Consider the following 24,571-nt stretch of genomic DNA (forward strand, 5'->3'; position numbering starts at 1 on the left):
GCGTCATCCGCTTTCACATGGATTCCACAAACTGCGCTGATTCAGAAGAGACCTCTGAGATGGTTGTAACGTAAGCTGGGTCTTCATTCAATCATAGTCATACTCCACATATATTTTTGAAATAATATAGGTAATAAAATCTATTTAGGCTAGTATTTTTTTTAACCACGGGGGTACATATTTTATCATTTCATGATGCATGATGATGGTGTCACGACTGGGAAACAGGAATCAGGACGCAAGTGCAGGGTTCACCATGAAATAAATAACATTTAATATAAAATGAACAGAAACAAAACACGAGGAGTAAAACAGCAACACAGGAACATCCAAAATGTGACACGGGGAACAGACAGGGTAGTAATGACAATGACAATGATCCGGCGACAGGTGAGAAACAGACAGCAGTATAAATACACAACACTTAACAGGGAACAGGTGTGATGAATCAGTCCGTGAATGTCCAGGTGACGTAATCGGAGAGACAAACAAAACATGACACGGATCACCGTGACATGACCCCTCCCTCTAAGAGTGGCTACCAGACACTCACCTAAACAAAACAAACACAAAAGTCTGGTAGCGAGAGTCCAAGGGAGGGGTGGAGGGCTTGGGGACCCTGGCGAAGCCGGCAGCCGCCGGGATGAGACCAACAGGAACGGTAGGCCGGACTGCGCCAGGAGAACCGGAGCGATCGCTCCGAGAACCGAGGCAGACGAATTACCCCCCTCCTGGGAATCGCCGACGATCAGCTGCCCCCGGAAGTCATCTCCCATCCCCTCGCGGAAACGGAGACCCTCTCACGGTAGCCACCCCGGGGAAATGATCGGGCGTGGTCCGTTCCGGATCCCCCTGCGAGCAGGATGGTGGTTCTCTGAGGGACCGTCGACGACGACTCAACCGTTGGGGGACCGCCTGGGCCGATCCTCCTCCCGCATGCTCGCAGGAGCGAGCGATCGCTCACGGTGGTCCCCAAGAGACATCGGGGCTGATGGGGAATGAACCCCGATGTCACTACTCCCCCTCGACGAAACTCCTGGGGGAGCCGCCCTCCGTGAACCCGCTGCGTCCAGTCTGGCCGGATCATTCTGTCACGACTGGGAAACAGGAATCAGGACGCAAGCTGAAGCTCGCCAACCGAACATCACGTGATCCAACTCAATAAACTTTATGAAATGTTACAGAACTTTTATAAAGACAAACGTTTGTTTTAGTTGTAAATATAAACACACATTGCTACACAGTAAGGGACCACAATCTACTCAATATTTAAAAGAATAATATTTATTTAAAATTGTAAATATATTTATTACATTTAAAATGTAATTATATGCCTCCAATTTTATGCACAGATATGTAAGAGAATAATGACAGCATTTTTCACAATGTACTGTTTTTAAAATCAAGTCAGAAAGATGTTGGTTTTGCCGGTTGTTGATGAGTAACAGCTGTGAGTGATTACAACGCGCTTAAGCAGCCGTGACTCCTTTTCATTTTGTTTCTCTTCTTTTTCTTCCCTTTCACCGAGGAATCTGATGATGAGGAGCTGGTGGAATCCCACGAGTCTTCCTTTTCTGCATTTTAGAGAGAGAGAGAGAGAGAGAGAGAGAGAGAGAAAGAAACTCTTTAGCAAATTATTACTTTAAGTGCATTAGTAGAAAATACATTTCTTTAGCGTGATTTGACAGAACCAGAGTGAAGCTGACTCTCAGTCCATGTTAAAGTTCATATGCAATCACATTTAACTACTGGAGAAAAAGATACAAATTGTGGTTTGATAATATCATATTACTTTGTTACCCAAGGACAATGGTGATGTTGTCAATCAGTCCATCTGCACCAACGGTAACGAGTCATCCAAAAATATTTTTAATGATATTAGGATCGCGGTTGGTCAGGTCGTTTGAAATAAAGATGCCAATTAACTATTTTAAACAATTACTACTTTTAAAAAATGCAGGCAAGGGAGCAGGTCGGGTACAATATTTATTTTTTATTGTTTTGCGGTTTGAGTTGCGAGCGGGTTAGTTGAAAACGTTGGTCGGGTTGTTTATACATTGACTTAATATCCATGGTCCGTATTTTGTTGTTTTCACATCTGTGGCAAACGCTGACGGTCGCAAAGTTGCTTGTAACCAAACAACAATGCGTTAGGCGGCGTCAAACGAAACCTGCGTTTCCACATTAGGCTTCACAGAGAATGTGCTAAGGACATCGGCAATTTGGCAAATAGATGATAATCTGTTTTAATAAACAATTTTGGTAAAGAAATGTGGATGTTAGCTTCAGGTGTGCTCGACTTTTAAGCAGCATGTGTGTGGAAACGTCTGTGGACAGTGCGGGAGTAAACGTCCCAGCTAGAAATTAAAAGTTCTAAGACATTCTCTGAAAGTTCCCAATGTTCCCAAAAACATTCTGCCAACGTTAAAAGTGACAAGTTTTTTTTAAGTTCTAAGAACGTTTCTGTGTTGTCTGAACGTTAGAGGAATGTTACATTTTACCATTTTTAAACCTTATGACAATGTCATGTTTTAATGTTCACACAATGTTTAAAACAACAACTGACTTGTTTGACTGTTATGTAAATGATAGAGAAACGTTGTATTTTATTATTTTAGAAAACATTATTTCTGAATGTTCAGTAAATATATTGCTGTAGAAAACACAATTCACTTGTTTGGTTTAGATGTTGATGTTTTGTTTCATTTTAAGTCACCCTTATTGTGATTAGTGTTTGTTTTAGTTGGACTCTGGACACTTGACTTTTTGCTTGCTAACTTTTTCCCTGGTTGTGTTAACTTTGTGTTAATGCACCACATTTGTTATGAACATGCAAAGTTAATAGCGTAATTCTGTGGTTGTTGGTACATAATGGTAAAGATCATCACCTAATTCATTTACTAATCAAAAGTTTATTTACTGCCAATAATGTATATTAGATCCAGCTCTTTCACAGCAGTTTGTCATTAAGAAGTTTTAGAAACTTTGTACAAAAATATCCGCTATATAATTGGGATGCACAAACATTAAGAATCAGATCTCAACCATGGTGACAAATAAAATTGTTTAAAAAAACCCTTATTTATCCATGCTGCAGTGCATGCTGGAAGTCCTGAAGGAGATTTGTAATTTGTTAATACCCAGCATGCATTGCAGCATGAAGTTTTTCATTTAATTGTCACCATGATTGAGATTCATCCTCTGATTCTTGATGTTTGTGCGTCCCAATTATACAGCAGATATTTTTTGTCCAAAGTTTCTAAAACTCCTTAATGACAAACTCCTGTGAAAGCACTGGATCTCATTTACATTTTTGACAGAAAATAAACTTTTGATTAGTAAATTAATTAGGTGATGATCTTTACCATTATGTACCAAGCACCAGAGAAGTACACTATTAATTTTTCATAACAAATGTGGTGCATTAACACAAAGTTAACACAACCAGGAAAAAACTAGCAAGCCAAAAGTGAAGTGTCAAGAGTCCAAATAAAACAAACACTAATCACAATAAGGGTGACTTTAACTTAAACAAAACATCAACATCTAAACCTAGTAAGTGAATTGAGTTTTCTACAGCAATATATTTACTAAACATTCAGAAATAATGTTTTCTAAAATAATAAAATGCAATGTTTCTCTATCATTTACATAACAGTCAAACAAGTCAATATAATAAACAGTTGTTGTTTTAAACATTGTGTGAACATTAAAACATGACATTGTCATAACGTTTAAAAATGGTAAAATGTAACATTCCTCTAACTTTCAGACAACACAGAAACGTTCTTAGAATTTAAAAAAAACGTCACTTTTAACGTTGGCAGAATGTTTTTGGGAACATTGGGAACTTTCAGAGAACATTCTTAGAACTTTTAATTTCTAGCTTGGGTGTCATCATCTTTATAAAAACTTTCTGATTGGCCCGAAGCTGTCAGCGCGGTCTGACGTCGTCCGTTCTAAATGCCGGTAATCCTACATTTTTCGTTTCACACATAGCACTTATCGGTAAATTACTGGTCATCTTACAACCTGTCTTACTGGTAAATTGGGAGCACTGATTTACCGGAAAGTTTCTGTTCACACATGACCTGTTAACTGCAATTTACCAGTAAATTACCAGTAAAGACTGTATGTGTGAAAGGGACTATTGATCTATAAATTAATCATCATGTTGTTATAAGTAATTATGATGGAACAATCCTATCACAGCATGTCAAATTGGAGATTGTGATATAGCCACAATCTTTGTAGTGCAGCTGAAATTTTTTTAAAGTGCCCCTATTCTGGTTTATTATGTTGTGGTAAGTGTACTGCTTACAGAAAAATCTATTACCATATTTGAGTTTCAGCTAAGCAATGGCATTGGTTTTAACGTTGTTTGAGGGCCGGTCAAAGTACAAATTGTACATTGCATTACATTTATAAACAGCTATAATACACACTACATTAAAAGTTATAAATGAAAAAGCATATTATAAAACAGGCAGTTCTAGTTCTTCATTCTGATTGGTTGAAACACGTTCTGAGCTGTGATAAAATACCCCGGTAACCCCAAGGTTCAGACCGCATTACATAGTATCACTGCGCCACTGTATGCTCGGTTATTCGATTAATCGTTTTTTTTAAGGGATGCACCGAAATTTCGGCCGCCGAAAATTTCGGCCGAAAATGGCATTATCGGTTTCGGGCCGAAAAAAAAATCCAGCCGAAAATGTAAACCGAAAATTAATGTCAACCGCGCCCCTCCCATCTGTGCGCTAGCGCTTGGGTTTCACTCACGGTGATCAGTCGTCTCCCACCCCTCCCCTTCGTGCTCAATAGTGCTGCAACGACGCGTCGACGTCATCAATTACGTCGACTACGCGGCGCGTCACGCTGTTTACATTAATCTCGCGTAATGGCGGCTTCTGCTCCTGGCAGTGTTATCCATACATTTATTTGTTTGTGTGCGCCACAAAATCAACAATGGTCGCAACATTTACATTTTTATTTTCATTTAAAACGGCTTCATTTATTGTTGTGAGCGCTCGGTGGTGCCTCTCTTGTGCACGCTCTCTCTCTCTCTCTCTCTCTGTGCGTGAAGCCCCTAGACAGCGCCTCTCATACATGACACTGAGTGAAAGAATTAAAAGTTGGATGTGTTTTCCTTGCGGATTCCTCTGTGTACTTGCATTTTCACGTAAACGTCAGATGTTACTGACAGAGAAGACGACTGATTCGAGTTTATCATGAAAGGTTAGCGGTGTTTTCCCATACACACTGGTTCTCTATGTGCTTGTGCGCGAGCTCTCTCTCTCCTATGCCCGCGCATGCCTTCTGTAGTAACTCTGTGTAATGGCAATTTTGTAATTTGCGCCAAATTGTCTACGATGTCTCGTTTATAAATCAAGATTTTAGTAACTTAGTAGTTAAAGTAACAGCTGGTTGGATTAAACACAAGGTTATTGGGTCATGTTTAGTCACTATTTTAATAGTCTTTGGGGTGGTTTCCTGGACAGAGATTAGCTTAAACCAGAACTAGACATTAGTTTAATTAGGAAATATAATTAGATTAAACAAACATGCCTTACTAAAAACATTACTTGTGTGCATTTTGAGGACAAACTAAAGGCACTGATGTATTTAAAGATATGTCAGTGCAAGATGTTTTCAGTTTTATTTTATTTATTTTAGTCTAGGACTAGTCTAATCCCTGTCTGGGAAAACGCCACTATGCCTGACAACAGAACAGATAATATGTGAAAATAGCATTCAGTTGTGTTAAAATGCTAATTTCAGACCTTATTAATGTACAACTTTGTTCTTTTTTATAAATGTTTGCAATTTCTTTATTGTTTATTAGATTTTTCCCACCTTTTTGCTGATCCAAAAACTAATCTGATCTGTGCCTCAAAAACTGACTGCGTTTACATGCAGCCAATAACCCGTTCAAATCCGGAATATTAGCAATAACACGGTCGCGCACTCGTAAACACCGGCAAAAACCCGAATATGCTAATATTCCTGTTTTTAAAATCCCGAATATTACCCCTGGGTTACCTCTTTTCTAGCCCGAAATTTTGGTCATGTAAACGCGCATCGGGATATTCCCATCAAAAGGAACATTGATTTGTGTTCTGCGCATGTTCTATTCGCAAGGAATCTTGGTCTTTTGAGTAGAGGAACTTCTTGTATACACTTTTAGAGCGAGGAGGAAACCAATTGCAACAACCGCGCTTTGCACGTTAAATTAATATATTGCTATGCCCTTCTTGTTTTTCACATCATACAGGTATAATAAAGTTCAAATAGATTGTCAATAGTTATGAGAGTAACTTGTTTTTTTTTTTGTGAATTTGAATTCAAAATGTAATACTATGCTATTCATATGTCGTTAAATAGAGTGAATGTGTGAAAAAAGTGAAAGATGACAGAATAACTGCATAGCGTCGTCTGCATAGATGCAGTTTCTAAGATTAAAATTACTTTAATTTAACTGATCCACACAAATACAAAGCGGCATAATATAACTGATTGCTTACCAGCATTAAAACCACTTAAAATAAAAACCTTAGGTTTTTTCTTTGTATGCAGCGTCCGCTCTGTGGATTAGGATGTTGCAATAACGCCGGTGGCTTTATTATTAACTGACTGAATACTTGACTCTTACCTGACATTTAGATATGAAAGTTTACCATCAACAGTACCTGCGCGAAACATTAAACATTGATGATCATCTGCCGACTCGACTGTTTCTGCACGTCCTCAGTCCGCTTAATTAACGGCTTTTCGTTCTATCCGCGTGAGCTAAACATTTTTGTTCTGTACTTTTTTACTTGCATGTATTTCTACATATTTCCGGCCAAGTAACACTCAGGATATAATGTAAGTTATTATAGATAGCATAAAAGCTTGTTCTGAAAGGATGACAATTATAAAAACGATCTTTCCAGCTTAATTTAGCCAAAATAATGATTTATTCGTTTTCATACTTTATATATGTTAATTTATCTACTAATTTATTATTGAAAATGCCATAAATAAATATTCATTGCCTTCTGTAAGCTATTGCATTCGTTTTTGTACATTTATAGGTGCATAAATACTGTCTAATTTAAATTTCTTTAAGACGTGGTTGTGTTCTCTATTTACCGATGCTCTGTAAATTTGCACTTAAAAACCTTCTTGTTAGAAAATTGTTCTTCAATTAATTTTTTTTTTCAAAAATATATTTAGCTGAATGCTAGTATATAGCTTGTTAATCTTTTTATCAAAAAAAGGAAAGACATGTAACTTGCCCACCCTGCTTCTACATCGGTGCAGCTTGTTCTGGATTTAAATAATACTTTTATTTTAGTAAATGAAGGCAGTAAAACCGCAAAGCGCACTAGTGAGCCACGCAAAAACACCGCATTTACCTTTCAATCACAGTTTACATCGGGATATTGCCAATTCCATGTATACAGGGGTAACTCTCTCTGCTCACGCATGTAAACGGGTTATTTCGAATGTTTCAGAAACCCGAAACCCGACCTTAACTCGACCATAACCCGAATATTGACAGCATGTAAACGTAGTCACTGTAATGTGATCCGAATTGTGAGTTTTTTTTATTCGTCACACACCCCTAGCAGGGGCGATTCCAGGATTTTATAAAGGGGGGCACAGGGGGGACCAAGAACCAGTCAGGGGGGGGCAATCAAAAAATTCAAATGAAAATAAATACTGGTTTAGAAAATATTAAGCATGGTTCCCAAAATCTTGTGCAATGCCACATGTTCTAGATGGTATTCATTTTTTTTTTTCATTAAACAACAGTTCTGTTCCAGAATAGTTAACTTTAAATAAATTGTCATAATTTACTCATCCTAAAGTTATTTCAAACCTGTATGAGTTTTTCTTCGGCTGAACACAAAATAAAATATTTTGAAGAATCTTAGTAGCCAGAAAGTTGATGAACCCCATTGACTGCATGTTATTTTGTACCTACATATGAAGTCAATGGGATCCATCAACTGATTTTGGTTACCGACATTCTTAACTCTTTTCTTTTTTGTGTTCAGCAGAAGAAAGAAACTCATACAGGTTTGAAACAAGTTTAGGTATATGACCATTTAAATTAAGTGAACTGTTCCTTTAAGTAGGCTATCTACATTGCGTGTAGCTGGTATTCGTTAACATTCTGACATATCAGGATTTTGGGAAAATATTAGCCTACTTAAAAATTTGTTTTTCTACTCTGTCTGATCTGACTTTCATTGTTTATTAGCCCATATTGTATTTTAACAAAACTGAATGCTATTTTTTACATATTATCTGATATGTTGTCAGACAACAAAAAAGAGTTTAAGCTAGTGACTAAACACGACCCAATAACACCTCGTGTTTAATCCAACCAGCTGTTACTTTATACTGCTAAAATCCTAATTTAAATGCGACATTGTCTGATACAATTTACATTGAAGAGCTGATACAAGGTGATTTCGGATTACCTGTGTGTCTCATGCAGGGTTGCTCTTCTCATCTGATTGTGTTTATGAGCGCTTTTAATTTTAAATGCGAGTGATAGTTTTATTGTAGATCGCGTATAGCGCAGACAATTCAGTGCAAATTCAAAAATATCAGAGAATACTGTTAAGCGTGCGCACGCATACCGCACCATAGGGAGGGAGAGAGAGAGCTCGTGCACAGAGAACTGGTGTGTGTGTGTGGGAAAACACTAACCTTTCGTTAAGTCATAATACTCGATCAACCATCAGTAACATCTGTTGACTGTTAACTTTAACGTGGAAAGACAACGGAGGAACCCAGGTGGAAAACACCGCCAACTTTTAACTCCTTCACTCAGTGTCAGAGAGGCACTGTCGAGGTTCCGCACGCAGCAGTGAGAAAGCGTGCACGCGAGAGAGAGAGAGAGACGCTGCTGAGCGCTTGCAAAAGCACATGAAGCCGTTTTAAATAGTAAAATAAAATGTAAATGGTAATCATGGAAAATCTATTTGATTTGTGCCAGTGTTGAGTCTGTGGCGGGGCGCCCTCCTTCTTCTCGTTTGCACGAGTCTCAAATCAAACAGTGATTGACAACTGGTCCAATTGTGCGGTGGGTGTCGTGGTGTCTCTTTCCTCCTGTTTTAAAAAAGCGCAACTACTGTGCTCGCTTCGTCTTCGCGTTCACGCGAGTCTCAAATCAAACAGTGATTGACAACTGGTCCAATGTTGTTGTGTGTGTCTGACAACTGGTCCAATGGTGTGGTGGGTGTCATGGTATCTCTTTCCTCCTGTTTTAAAAATGCGCAACTACTGTGCTCGCTTCGTCTTCGCGTTCGCGCGAGTCTCAAATCAAACAGTGATTGACAACTGGTCCAAAGGTGTGGGGGGTGTCTGACAACTGGTCCAATGGTGTGGTGGGTGTCATGGTATCTCTTTCCTCCTGTTTTAAAAATGCGCAACTACTGTGCTCGCTTCGTCTTCGCGTTTGCGCGAGTCTCAAATCAAACAGTGATTGACAGCTCTCTGGTCCAATGGTGGGGTGGGAATTTTCAGGTTGACAGTAAATCTAGCTGGCCCAATGAGATTGGAGGGGGGGCACCGGGGGCCAATCATATTCCAAGGGGGGCCGGTGCCACCCCATGCCCCCCCTCTAGACACGCCCCTTACCCCTAGTAAAGTTAGTACACAGTGATAGCCATAAATGCAATTGTACTAATAATTGGCATAATAATTTATTTCGGTGTTTCGGTTTCGGTTTTTCGGCCTTGGTTTCCTTTTTTCGGTTTTCGGTTTCGGCCAAGAATTTTCATTTCGGTGCATCCCTAGTTTTTTTTTTTAAACATGGTCGATTCAGAATCGATTCTCAAAGAGCAGAATAGATTTTTTTTATGCAAACATTGAACGTAAGATTAACGTTAATCAAATTACTAGTCTTCTTCACTAGATGTCGCCCTCTTTTTTGCCTTGCGCAATGTTACCAAGGAGCCTGTCATTCTTTCATTCAGTGCTTTAAATGGTGGTTTTATGTGCTTCATTGTCGTTGATGCCACCTTCAGATAAAAAGTCAGATGTATGGAAGCATTTTAGATTTTGCAAGCCAGACGACAATGATAGTGTTGTGGCTTTTAATTTATTTTTATTAATTACCCACTTGTAAACTTATGTTCACTGTTATTTTAAATTAATATAGTATTTGTATTAAATCTATATTCATTGAGTTGAACTGAGAATCGAGCGTAAAAACCGTCCCGAGAACCGGAATCGAAAATTGAACAGAGAATCGAAATCAATCGATTTGATAGCTTGTGAATCGAAATTGAATCGATCTGGAACATCTGAATCGATACCCAGCCCAATTGCTTACACCACAGTCTTTAATCATATTTTAACTTTTCAACAATTCCTCAATTAATGGTGATATCCATAGAAATAATACATCAATAAACATTGTTTAGTTATTTCGTCAATTAAAGGAACAGTATGTAAGAAATTTATATCAATAAATCATAACATGGCCCCGATATGTCACTAGACATTAAGAAATCATTTTCATTTCAAATACTTGTATCACTGACAACAGTGGTCTGGCCAGGATATTGTCAATTAAAAAGTGGAGTTGCAGCCCTCAACTGATGTTTATGTTGTCATTTTGTGTATTGGCCACCAGTTGTGAGATTGCAGCACCAGTTTTAGCCACAAGTTTTGTGATTGCAGTACCAGTTTTGACCACAATCCTACATACTGTTCCTTTAAAGAGTAACTAAACCCTAAACCAACTTTTTTTAGTTAATGATCTGTAAGAATGATGCTTTATTAGTTCATTGATTTTAGTACGTTTTTTGACATTTGGGTATAAAGTGTTTCAATACTACAATATATAGTGTAAAAACGTCTGAGTGCTGCCCTCTTCAGGTTGAACGGTGGATGTTGGGTCCAAAAAATAACTCGTGACGTAAGCAGGTTCAAGATCACCACGCCCTTGTTACGATCTCACTACACACTGGATCTGTCCACTTTTCTTGCATTTTTCAAATATTGCCAGTGGGTGGAGTCAGGCTCTGACCAAGGGGTTTAGTTACGCTTTAAGAGAAAAATGCTACCCTGAGGAGTATTAACCCAATCCCCTATTATCCACTAGGTGGTGCTTTTACACAAGTTAAACACTGAAGCATTCACTCAGTTCAAACTTGTCTCTGTGTAACGTTATGTTTTGAGTATTGCTTTGACCATGGGTTCACACCAGGCACGTTTGAAGCATCAAATTTACGCCTGTCCTGTCTAGTTTGCTGCATGAATATTATGAGTTTCCTCGCTTCATTCACTGGTGAAAGCCACGCGTGAAATTCTGGTAATCGAGACCGGTGTAGTGGAAATATACTTGGAAATTCGCGTCAGGGGCTTTTGCGACTCCACTCGCTTTCTGTAATCATGTCACTACTAGCTAGCTCCTGATTGATTAACGCGGCGCGTTTTTCTGCCAAAGTTCACATTTTTCAACTTGAAAACATATCTGATCCACACTTCAACAGTTCCACAATATAGACACAAATGATAATGTATAAATTAGATGATTATTTAATCATATTTTCATTGTGGCTTTGCTCCGTGTTGATTGGGAACCGCTTTGTTGCAGACACACTTGATTTTGAGGAACTAATTTGTTTGGTGGAAGGGTAATATGTGTACTAATATAATTACAACTTATTTGCTGCGTTTTATTTTATGAAATCCTGCTATGCATATGATGTAACCATTTTATAAAAGCAAAAGGCCCCGCGAAGACGTGGTGTTACAGTGCATTTTAAAACAGCTAAGGGGGTTTTAGGCACAATGCAAAGATCGCCCCTTAAGCCGAAAGTATACTAGGGACGTCCGCGTATGCGCGCCGTCTGCATGACATAATTTTCGTCATCAGGAGGGTCCGCGCGGACCGTCCGCGTGCAGGCCAAAATTATAGACCGCGCAGACAGTGCGCGTACAGTCCGTGTACAACAGCGCATGCGCGTGAAAATATTTAGACAGGACACTACACTACAAACAATTATACAAAGGAAATAGACACCATCTGCACACACTGTAATTTTTCTTCTTTAATTTTTACTTCTTCCAAGAACATAAAGGTGTGGATCATGTTTGTTACCATAATGTTTGATTCTTGTTCGTTGTTGTCTTGTTGTTTGTTCTAAACTGTGTTTGCAATGGTGGATTGGTTATTTTTCTTCACCTATCCTAATGTTTTAATGTACTGTAAATGTTGGCAAATCAGTGCTGCCCTGACGGCCTGGTAAAGTAATAATTTGAATAAGAAATCATTTGTATTGCAAATTCTCTTTCTGCATCTATCATTAAAGGACAAGTTCGGCATTTTACACTTAAAGCCCTGTTTTCAGATTGTTTATGATGAAATAGAACGGTTTTGACTGAAATTTCGACATATGCGGCTGCCTCGAGAATTTTCGCGTGTTTGTGTTTCACCTCCCACCTTTACAATGGGTTTAATGGTGCACTGGAACAATCCTTCCTAAAATGCATTCAACTTTCGTTTACAAAGACGTGAAACTCACAGAGTGGTCAGGGGTGTTCACTGGTATGCTCACACAAAAATCGCTGCAAAATACGCATTCCAACAGGTTTTATCGTAGTTTTTCCCAACTCCATTGACTTGTATTAGATGTGCTGTCAGGTACGGTATTACTCCGCGCTGGGAACTTTGTTTCTATTCTTGCAATTGGCAATGGCGGATTAGCGCCACCACCTGGTCTGGAGTGTCTATTATTCAAGCTCTAAGCAGAAGAATGTACGGGTATGAGGCGATTGGAAAAATAGGTCCACAAGTTAACAACGAATGCTAAAACAGCTGTTGGAGGGCATCTTTTGCAGCGATTTTTGTGAGAGCATATCAGTGAACACCCCTGACCACTCGGTGAGTTTCACGTCTTTGTAAATGAAAGTTTAATGCATTTTAGGAAGGATTGTTCCAGTGCACCATTAAACCCATTGTAGAGGTGTTAGGTGAAACGCAAACAAGCGAAAATTCTCAGGGCAGCCGCATATGTCGATAATTCATTTAAAACCGTTCTATTTCATCATAAACAATCTGAAAACAGGGCTTTAAGTGTTAAATACCGAACTTGTCCTTTAAAGTATTAATTAGTAATACAGTGGAAATTGCTAGAAATGTGAATGTTTGGTCAGCATGTTGATTTATGGTGTGTATGATCCTAAATTGTCAGGTTGCGCCCCTAAAATTTTCAGTTGGGGGCCACTGTTCTCCTAGTGAAAAAAGTTAGTCTGGAGCCCTGTAACAGCTTTTCAACTTCAGTCCTGTTGTAAAATTATGATAATAATTACCTACTCCTCATTAATATGTTTACTCCAAAGCAAACATAGTTCTTCTGACAGAAACCAATAACAATAAAGCATGAAACACAAACCTGAAGAATCTGGCACTGTCGGATCAGTATGGACTTGAGACATTGCAGTTGGAACAACAGACTTCATCTTTTCAATCCCCTGATTTAAAAAATTGCACTCATCTTTAAGCAAGGAGATCTCGGCTTTTAAAGTAGAAATCTTACCTTTAAAAAAGAAAATAGAGAAAAGTTAGAAGTTTTATTACTCTTTCAATGTTTTTTCGAAAACCCATAATTTGACTTCTTTCTCATTCTTCATAACATCAAATCATCTCTGGTAATGTACATTTTCATTCATACACTTAAATTGTTAATATGTCCAAACATAATTGAGCCACTTACATTGCAGCAAATGTTCTTGTACGTAGTTTGTCAAAAATAAATTTGCCTTACAAACGAATGGCACAATAATAATTGTATATAAATTAAGCTTGCATTGTATCGAATACATATTTCCACTTGTGAAAATAAAAACAGTCCACATTTAGGTGACACTAAAAAAACAGGAGTCGTAATGGTGTAATAACACCAGGTAACAGGTTATATGTGTTAGCTGTTCTCAAAGCTCGGGTGTTAAAAGAGTTAGTAGCTAATTACTATCAAAACTTATATAGAGGGAAAGGTTCTTCTCTTACATTGAAGTCCATTCGAATTTTTTTCGATAAGGTGGCGCTTGTCTCGCTGCTCCCACATGCGACCTCGGCCTTTTCCTCCACCGCCCTGTATTTGGCTGGTTTTATTATATTTCTTTTGGTGCGTTTCATCTTTGACAAAAACAATCAAATATTGATAAAAGCCAAAAACAAATTAAATAGTTAACGTTAGGTGATCATAAATGTAATCGAAATACCTACTGTCTTAACGTACTGTTATCCTGTCCTCCTGCTGCGCGCACATGTGTTAAGTAGGCTGGGAATCGATTAAAAAAAAATTCACTGTTTCAGAGTCGATATGAATCACGAAGACTCACTAAGCTGGGAATCGCGGTTACGCCCACTGAGTGGCAAAAGACAGAGCAACAGCATTTGTGTACAATGTGAAATTTAGCAAAAAACACGGAGAAAACGCATCTAAATTGGAAAAGGCTGGTGTTAGATTGTTGCTAGGTTCACTATCAAGTCCAACTAAATGTAATTTTTGCTGCTAATTGTCAGTTATACTGACATTTTCGCGACCACCGCTAGAACAGACAGCCATTTGTTGAATGTTTTGCCATTCAAAGGAGACGTGAATCAGTAGCAGTAACTTGCCATATGTCAGGGATGTAAAATTTTGGGATAAAAAATCCTATATAAAGTACATGAAATACATTTAAATGAGTACCCTGATGTGTAATTGCAAAGTTTTGTCAGTGAGTCTTCATTAAATGCAGGGTATTTGATCCAGAAACATTTTAGTTATGCAGGTTAAAAGTCTCGCCCTTACAAAAAATAACTGCAGTACACTGAAGTACAACTGCAGTAAACCTGCAGTACAAAGTAGTACAACTGCAGTAAAATGAAATACAGCAGTAGGTTTGCAATCTTTTGAAGTACAACTGCAGTGAACCTGCAGTCCAAAAGTAGTACAACTGCAGTACATAGTAATATAACTGCAGTATCATGAAGTACAGTATAATTGCAGTATAGTTGCAATACATTTAAATTCAACAGCAGTAAACTGCAATAGAAAAAAAACTGCAGGTTTCCAATATAATGAGGTATAAATACAGTCCAACTGCAGTCCACTGATGTTACACTGAAATGCATGTATACCCCTACAAAGCATACTGCATTACTGCAGACATGCTGTACAGAGCAACATGTATCCAATGCTGTGGTTACAGTACTACTGTACAGCAAGTAAAAGCTATGGACTACTGCTATGCAACATTAATTCGTATACTCTGTTGGGGTTGTGGGACATTGGAAATGAATGGAAATCACTCAATCAGGCACAATGCAGAACACAAAAATACAGAAATAAAGAGGCAACAATATAACGGATAAATAAAAAAGCATTTGCTCTGAGGTTAAACTATAACTAATTCCTTATGCAAATAAAATTGGCTTGTATTTTTTTAAGTGACTGCGTTAACAGATCATTTGGGAAGGAATCATCCTGTTTTTTAAAGTTAACAGAGAGGAACTGTCATGATGCTGTCAGCCCTGTATGTATTTTCCTTGTTTAATGTGACAGGATCATGGCAGCCCTTATTGTTGTCTTGTTTTGTTGGGAGTCCTGTCTTAAGTCTTGACCCTGCCCTTGACCCTGGGTTAAATATAAAGACATAACAATGCATATAAATTTATATAAATGCTTTGGAGTTTAAATGTCATGTAAATAAGTTAAAACTAGTAATTCGTAAAGTTCATAAACTGTTTAAAATTTGTATCTTGCAAAAATGATGAGCATTTGTTCTGACCAATCAGCCCGTAAGTAATAGGCTCCGCCCACCTGCTTCACATGCTGTTGGGTTCAGATTGCGCAATACCAGAGAGGAGAGAAGACCGGAGGAAAAATTAAACTTTAGTAGTGGATGTATTTGAGTAAAAAAGTTGAAAATAATCTTAAATATACTTAAAGTTAAACATAATACGAAGAGATTGAGTGGATTCAGTTTTTATTTTGTTTCAAACGTGTTCGATGGGTTAATTATTCTGTTGAGTTGCTGAAACAAACCATTTGGACGTGGTGAGTTCATTTAATGTAAATATAAATGTTTAAGTGATGAACCGACATCAGTTGTTGTAAAAACAAATGTTTATTATGTTATTTTGTTTGTACAACTGTTATATTTTATATCTTTGAGTAATATAAATCGATATTGAGCTGGTTGCATATGTGCAGTAATCTAGCTCATGCACGTGTAGCTGTAACACATGTGTCTGCAAAAGTAAAATGCAATATTGTTAATGCTGAAACAAATATTTTACATTTATTTACTAAACTGTAAAGTTATACTTACCAAAGGTATATGTTTGTAAAATGTTTTGATATAATATGCATAAAACGTGTATGTATGTAAACAATACTTTATTGTTGAAGATTTATATTTGTTTATATTGATGTTATCTACTGGAATGTAGTGACGTGTGAAAATATGACTGTTTACTAAATGCTGTCATGCATTTCTGACCATTTGAACAGGTCAGGTTTTTTTAGTTGGAGTTAAGAGTGTCGTTGATGGCGAGTCAACCCAGTCGAATTCTAGAAAGGAAGAAGAGGAAATTCATCTAATCCATTCAACGGAGTAAGTGGACAACAGTAAATACTTACCTCTGGAACTGAGAACTGATCAGTATAGAACTGCCAGAATTGCCAGTGGGTGGAGTCAGGCGGTTTGTTGAACTGTTTGTATTAAGATGGATTCAGATTCTTCTTTGATGAAACATTGTGTTGTTTATGAAATTTGTGTTCGTTTACGGATTAGTGTAACAATATAACTTAGTTACTACGTCTACACAACCGAAAGTGTGCTTTAACTAATTCTGATGTAAACCAGTTGTTTATGTTGGTTATTTTGGGAATGTTATTCACTTTGTACTGTAAGTTTTTGTTACTGGTGAATGAGACATGACATGTGGACATCTGATCTGTGCGTGTTAATGTGTTTTGAACAACATATATATGGTAGAGAAATTTTGAGTGTTTTATCTTAAGCTTAGTTAGTATAAATGTTTTATATAAAGTATACTTTTAATGTGTTTTATGGTTGAGGTCTAAATTAATTGAGTTGTCTCTCTGTTGCTTGCCATGACAGTGTTTTTCCACAGCTAGGCCTGGATGGGGGACGTGTGACCTTGGTGAAAGTAGCAAGATAGCTGTATGATGCATAAGAAACAAAGGCACTGTGTTTTACCAGAAATGTCTGTCTTTTTGTGTAGCAACTTAAAGGTCGCAAAGATACAGGCCCAGTACAAACAGATTGTTCGAATGGGAGGGCTACTAAAACTGGGGCACTATTTAAATCACTGAGAAACTCAGAACGGGGTCATTGTAGTAGTCATTGTCATCATCATTTTACCAATGCAGGTGTGTATACACCCTATGACCAGTATTGTGTTTCAAGCTGTCTGACACAATTCTTTAATAAAATACTTTGAAGAGAATTTTACATCTCAACCGTCTCTGATTCTCCTGAAAAAATCCACGACATTATTGGCGCTGCGGAGCAGGGTTACAAGAGAGAACATTGGACAACCGAGTGGGATCGTTCAGAGGCTGTTCACGGTCGGGGGGAGATGTTCTCCAACCTGAGTCGATTGTTTTGTCTTTGTGGGTGTTAAACTGCTAATGCTGGCCAGCCGCTTGCTTCTTAAATTAAGGTAAGCAAAGCGTTATGGCATTTTTTCACCTGCATTGATGAGATTTTTGACTCTGTTTGGAAAACACAGACAGCTCGGCGTTTTTATTTGAATTCCTTAATTCTCTCTGTAACTCATAAACGAACTAGTATTGCTATTAATGAGAAGGGACTTGTGGATGATATTACAAGATAAATTATCTCTAATAGGGAAACCTGGTCTTCCGAGTAAAGTGTACTCTTATCTGAGGGTCAAGAGGACCCAGCTGTGAAACAGTTGATGGAAAATAATATTAACATAGCCAAGAGGGCGTTGACTGTTAATAGCCAAGAGGGCATTTAATTATACTAAATTTTGTTGATTTTATGGACTCAAAACTAAAACATTAATTTTGAAACTAAATTTTGTAAAGCCAGTGGGCTGATTTAAATAAGAGTATCTGAGATGAGTACGGATATATCTTTTTAAAGGAAAGAAAAACCAGTGGGTTGATTGTGAGCTGTTTCTTGGTGTAACTGGTTAAGTTACGAAACGAAGTGAGATAAGAGAGAAGATTTTTGTTGAGGGAGAACCAGTGGGTTGCTTAAATGAGTATTTGAGAGTAATTTATCGATGAACTATGATACTATAAATTGCTCTGTAAAACAAATATGAAGAGTTTGCATAGTTTGTGTTCCAAGGAGCTTAGAACTTGCAAATGAGGGTGAGCGAGAGAGTCTGGAGTGCGGGAAAAACCAGTGGGTTGCTTGAGTGAGTGTTTATGTGTGCCTCTATCGATGAACTATGATACTATAGAGAGCTCACTGATATGGACACAGTGTTCAAGGGTGCTTTATCGATGAACTATGATACTATAAAGTATTCTTTGAGATGAACACAGTGTTTAAGGGTAATTTATCGATGAACTATGATACTATAAATTACTCTATCAAATAAACACGGGAGAGACAAGGGAAAAAGCTTCGGTCCAACTTAAAGTTAAAAAACTGTTTATTAATTGTTGCATGGTAAGGATTTACCATAAGTGAATTGTTTTAGAACAACCCAAGAGTATTTCTGCATTTTATTCAACACATTTGAGAATTTTGATTTTAAAAGTTAGGGGTAAGAGTTATCCTGTGTGAAAAATATTGTCCATGATTGAATGTCAGTTGTTACTGAAAACATTGAATTTTGGTGGAACCTGAAATCTTTATCTAATATTGAAAAGTCAATATTGAGTGTATTTGATTTGACAAAAGAAAAGTTAACAGAAGGAAGTTTAACAATTAAAACAGAAGCCTCTGAGATCAATACAGTTACGTCTGCATTTAAAATAGCCCAATTAATCAGAGAGATTTTTTGTGTTAGTTTTAGTTGGCCTGAGATAAGAAGTTTTTCCAGTTGTAAGATTAATGTGTCAAGGACAATTGTGGGATATAGAGAACTGAGCATTGTAAGTGCTAAGTTTAAGTTTGAATCAAATCTGAAAAGTGGTTGTGTGACAGATAAAGTGACTGGCGAAAAGGAGATCATTTACATACTTGTGGGACCCTTTGTGATTTATTCCAGTTGCCTGACTGGAACATTTTATAGTACAGAGAAGTGCATTGATTTATTGTTAAATAAATAAAGCAAACAACCATTCAGTGTAACATGGAAGCAGCAACCAAAGAATTAGAGCGTGCTATCACTGTGGCCCCAGTAGAATGGTGTGACTTACAAGACAAAGGCTTTGATGGTAAAGCATTGGCTAAGTGGTGTAATGATCTAAAATGGTATACCAGAAGTAACAAATATAAGAAAGGAGAGCAGCCTCCCTTTCACTGGCCAGAACAAGGAACATGGAATAAAGAAAAAATAAAGAGTATGAAAATTTGGATGACTAACTATATAGCTAATCAGGATTTGAAAACCAAGAAAGATGATGTTGTGGTTTTCCTTTTCCTCAAATGAAACAATCTTCAGTCTTAGGCTCTGATTTCAAGAGATAGACTTTTATTTTCCGGACAAAATAATAAGCCGAGCCTGCCTGATTAAACCTCCCAGAACCAGTCAGGCCGGCCTGGGAGGAATCTTCAAACCAGTCTGAAGTCTGTGAGCCCGGGCTTGGTAAATATATATGGTCTTTGTTCCCTCCCTCATGCTTAAAACAATATGTTTCTGTTCAGGCTTGTAACTTGAAGAATCACATGACAGTCCCCAGACCCGTGGCTCCTTCCCATGACCTATTTGACTCTGGGCTATTCCCTTTGTGCCTGCCCAGATGGCTCTTTAAACTTCCTTGAAACCTGAATACACCCAGCTGGTCCAGATGGTTCTTTAGACTACTGCTTAGTTGGATTATATTAGTAAACTCATACTGCACATATTTGGATTAAAATAAACTACTTCATAATCCCCGCTCTGAGGCTTACCTAGCCTCAGTTTTCCTGTTTATTTATTTTAATCCGGAGTGCTGTTTCATAATTCAGTGTCTCCCCTATTACTATCTTGTGGCTAAAGAAAGCCACTATACATTACCAATTACCCCATTATGCCACAGCACTTCGAACTATGGACATTAAGAACAAACGTCTTTCCATTCTTATTTTGTCTTGAATGTAAAAGTAAAAGAACTTAAGCCCTAAACAGTTGTGCGCAATTGGTTCTGCGCTTACAGATATCATTATAGCTATGTAGAGTATATGAAAAACATCGTAAATGTAAAGTCAACGTTAATGAATCCAAGTAAAAAAAATAATAAAACAAAAGTAAAGTATGCATAATAAACACAAATTAAATGTTATAGATTAATGTTCAAATTCAAAACGAGTAAATATAACTAATTGATACTGAATTGAATCATAAAAAGTAAAAAATTAAGTATAATAAAGTATAAATGTAAGTTGATTCAATAAACAAAGTAAATAAAAATAACCCATAATAAAACTAGGGAAAGATGGCATAATAAACACAAATAAATGTAGATTAACTCAAATAACATAAGAAAATGTGAACCACTAATATACTAAGTAAAGATTGCAACACAACTTAAAGTAAAATACTCCAAATAAAACAAGTAAATGTAAATAACCCATAATAAACTAAGTAAAGATTGCATAATACACACATAAATGTAATTAAGTCAAATAAAACTAGTAAATGGTAAAGCATGCATAATAATTCTTGATAACAATTTAAATGAATTTTTTTCCATCCTCATCAGAGGTGCTTGAATTCTCATTTACTATTTGTAAATTCATTACTGTCTTGTAACGTAAGTCCTGATAACATTCTTGTTGATTTCAAGTAAATTTTCCATCATCCTAATATTTGAACTTCCATTTGGTTCTCTAACCAGACACCTATGCCTCATTTACCCACTAACCTTTAATTAAATTGATTCAGTATATGTTATCATGTACTTTCTAATGGCTGCATCTAGTTGTTATCCTAGGTTAATTAATGCCTTATTTGTAAACTTAATAATCTACTTTTTGATTGTAGTACTGTACATAATTTATTTATTCTGTATTCTTATTCTGACAAAACTTTATTAAATTCCTTATTTAGCTTAATCCCATGCCTTAATCTTATTTGGTATCCATTTGGTTGATCAACAGAATCTACATATAATTGATGATTAATTGTTGTGTTCATCCTTTTATAAGGATTCTAAATACCCTTCTTTTGTAGTGATTTCTTGTCTCCATCATATTTAAGTACTTTTTCTCTCCCTCCTAATGAGGTCAAGCATTTTCTTTTTTTACCAATCCAAAATAATTCTCCAATCGATATTATTTGATCTTCAAATATCTTCATTGTATATGTTGCTCTGATTTGATTATAATATTCTTCTAATAGCATTTCTTTTCTCACTTTTACACCTTAAGTTATACTTATGTCTTCACAATAGATCTAGTAGATCTAGAGGTTTTTTAGATGATTCATTCAAAATTCCTGTTATAAAGCATTTCCTATTTAATTTTCTTAAGTCTATAATTCCATAAGGCTTATATTTTCTTGATTGTAATCTTACTGTACCATTCAGAATTTTTACTGTACCATTCTGAAATATCTATCCTTCCTTTTTTTATTTTTAGTGTTTTTTACTACAATTGACACAAATTTCCAAATTGTGGCCTATAAGATGTATTTTTAAACTCAGAATTTCCCAAAAGACCTAAATATTATCCAGATAAGTTGACCTTAACTTTTCCTCTTATCCATAAGAATTCTTGTTGAATTATCACCTTTATCATATTTATGTGGACTTGAAATTGTTATTGCATTATTGAAATCTGGTTTAGTTTAAATCATAAAAAGCAACATTGTGAGCATATTTCCTTAACTTTAAATATTCCCCATTTGTATCATTGGGATGTTTCCCATAAAATGTCCACCTTATGTTCTCTGTTCAATGTCCCTATGTTTTCAGTCTTTCTTTCAGAGTCTGTTCCTTTGAAATTATTGCAGATCTTTCACTGGGCCTTGTTTAAGGCAAAAGTCCATCAAGGCAAAAGTCCATCGCCAGGAAGTTTAATTGACTGTAGCAATGCAAATCTTCTGTAATAATCAGCTTCGTTCTTTAATTGACTGTAGAAATGCAAATCTTCTGTAGTAATCAGCTTCGTTCTTTTCAATTCAATTTCTTTTGACAATTTCTCTTTTTCACTTCTTCCTCTCGGTGCTCAAAACTTTGCTCTCCATCCGTCGGTATACTTGAATTGCTTCAACTTTGATTTGGTTTTGATGTTTCTTCTTTCATATCATTGGCATTCTTTCTCCTTCTCTCGTTCCTACGAGCTCTGCTACATTGGCTGCTCCTCCCACTTGGACATTCTGGGGCTGGTCTCATCCTGTCTCCCCCAGTTAGGCCACCTGTGGCCGTGTTTAGGCTCCTCCAACCTCTCGAACCTCAGATAAGCTAGATCATCTCGCACTCATCAAGTCATGTTTTCTCATCTCCTCCTCAACTCCTTTCAGTTTTTTCTGTACACAAATAACTCAATACATAGACAATTAGTTTGTTCATATAACACTTAATTCCAGATGTTTTTACAATACGCATAGGTCTATCGGCGAATATTTCATGCAGTGTTAAAGGTGTACGGTTGTTAGTTTAATTAATACAAGGTAAAACATCAATTCTGTTATGATTAGTATTTTCACACATTTTGTTAAGTATGGCTTTGATGATTATTCCTTTTCTATACCTTTTTATCTACCATCCTTTGTGATTATAGATGATAGTCAAATTTTTCTTCTCTCTTACCCGTCACATCAGTTTTTCCCTTTTTATCTAAACTCAAAATCTTTATTTTTCTCATGAATCAAATAATTTATTTTCATTCCACTTATTCGCCCCATGTACATCTATGATAATAATCTTTATGACTGAAATTTTTCACTTCTTATACAATCTAAAAAGATCTCCTGACACTCTGAGGCCCTTTTTAGCTTCCACATCTGTTTGTTGTGTCCCTATAACTCAATAACAACCAATCATTTTATCAACTTTTTAGCATTAATCAACCAGACTAACCTTTCCGTATGTTAGACTAGTGGTTCATCCATTCTAAACCTGTATAATATTTTTCCTTATAATTAAATATGTAAATACAATTATCTACTTGTTATGCAAATCATAATTCACAGTAAAAATGTTTATCAAATGGAGAAACACTTGTAAGCAAAGTATGTGGGTTTTTGGATCCTCAATCTTTTCTTGTCATTAATTGCTCTTAAACCGTGACTAGATACAATTTAGATTTATTTCCTTAAATCGTATGTTTGTTACAATAATTAGTTATTTATTTTTTCTATTCTCACAGCTTTTTCTTGTTTACCTTTTATAGTATCCTATGGTGTTCTTTCAATTTATTTATTTTATCTATTTTATTTTCCTTTCTGCCATAGCTGTTCTATGCCATTTATATTTGCTTTTTAGCTTAGTACCATCATTGGAGTTCTAACTTCCTCTGTAGATACCAAATTCAAACCCCCCCAATTTTCATTATGCATTTCTTCCTGTCAGATTAATAGGAGTCTGATTTGATTTCAGAAAAGGTAGTCACACATAACAACATAAGTTCTTGATCAGCCTTTAAATTTGTCTAGCTGATTTTCACCTAAAGATTGTATGTGTCCCTACAGTTATAAGGTCCTAGCCAAACATTGAACGGCTGTTTACTCTTCCCCCTCTTTCACTCAAAGGCTCATATGAAAATGAAAAAGTATAGTGTCCAGTGAAGTGTTGTCCAGTTTCTCTTGCCTCCAAGAACATTATTGTCTTTGTGGGTCTTTCTGGACTCCACTCAGTCTTTTTTCTGAACATGTTTCAGAACATTGTGCAGTGCCCCCATCACTGCTTGAGATAAGTTATAGTCCCATTCCTGCAGTGGCGGTTCTAGACAAATTTCACTAGGGGGGCCAAGGAGGGGCCAGTGTTTTACCAGAGGGGCACATTAAAAATGGCAAGAAATGATATTTAAAGATTATAGGGGTGGTTACAGGAATTAGTTTAAGCCAGGACTATGCCTTAGTTTAATTAGGAAATATAACTAGTTAACAAACATGCCTTACTAAAAACATTACTTGTGTGCATTTTGAAGCAAAACAAAGGACACTGATGTATTTTAAGATATGGCATTGCTAGTTTTTTTTTAGGTTGGACAGCTCTTACATTTATTTTAGTCTAGGACTAGTCTAATCCCTGTACGGGAAACCACCCCTTTTACTTTATTTTACTTTACTTAATCATATACATATTTATTTAATACAAGAGTGAGTGCAGGTGCAAAAGAGGAGCTGGGGTCTCATCAGCTCTCTTGTTCAGTAGTCAGGGCACTGTGGTTAGGTAGTCTGCCATTATGCCAAACGTTAGTTACCTAAAAATTCCATGCAACGCAAAAACCAGTGAGCGTCGACGGTCCCTAT

The 24,571-nt window shown here is 36.8% G+C and overlaps 1 long non-coding RNA gene across 1 annotated transcript in view; it reads right to left on the reverse strand.

Annotated features, from left to right (window-relative positions):
• Positions 1–1,484: 1,484 nt before the first annotated feature.
• Positions 1,485–24,571, reverse strand: part of LOC141365612 (uncharacterized) — a 161,393-nt gene continuing 138,306 nt past the window's right edge. Inside the window, exons 2-5 of the long non-coding RNA XR_012370674.1 lie at positions 14,240–14,294; positions 14,021–14,149; positions 13,407–13,550; positions 1,485–1,574 (exon numbers count right to left, since the gene is read on the reverse strand). This is a non-coding gene — a long non-coding RNA (uncharacterized lncRNA). The remainder of the gene's footprint in view (positions 1,575–13,406; positions 13,551–14,020; positions 14,150–14,239; positions 14,295–24,571) is intronic.

This window comes from Misgurnus anguillicaudatus, chromosome 8 (genome assembly GCF_027580225.2).
Source record: "Misgurnus anguillicaudatus chromosome 8, ASM2758022v2, whole genome shotgun sequence".
In the NCBI taxonomy this organism is placed as follows: domain Eukaryota; kingdom Metazoa; phylum Chordata; class Actinopteri; order Cypriniformes; family Cobitidae; genus Misgurnus; species Misgurnus anguillicaudatus.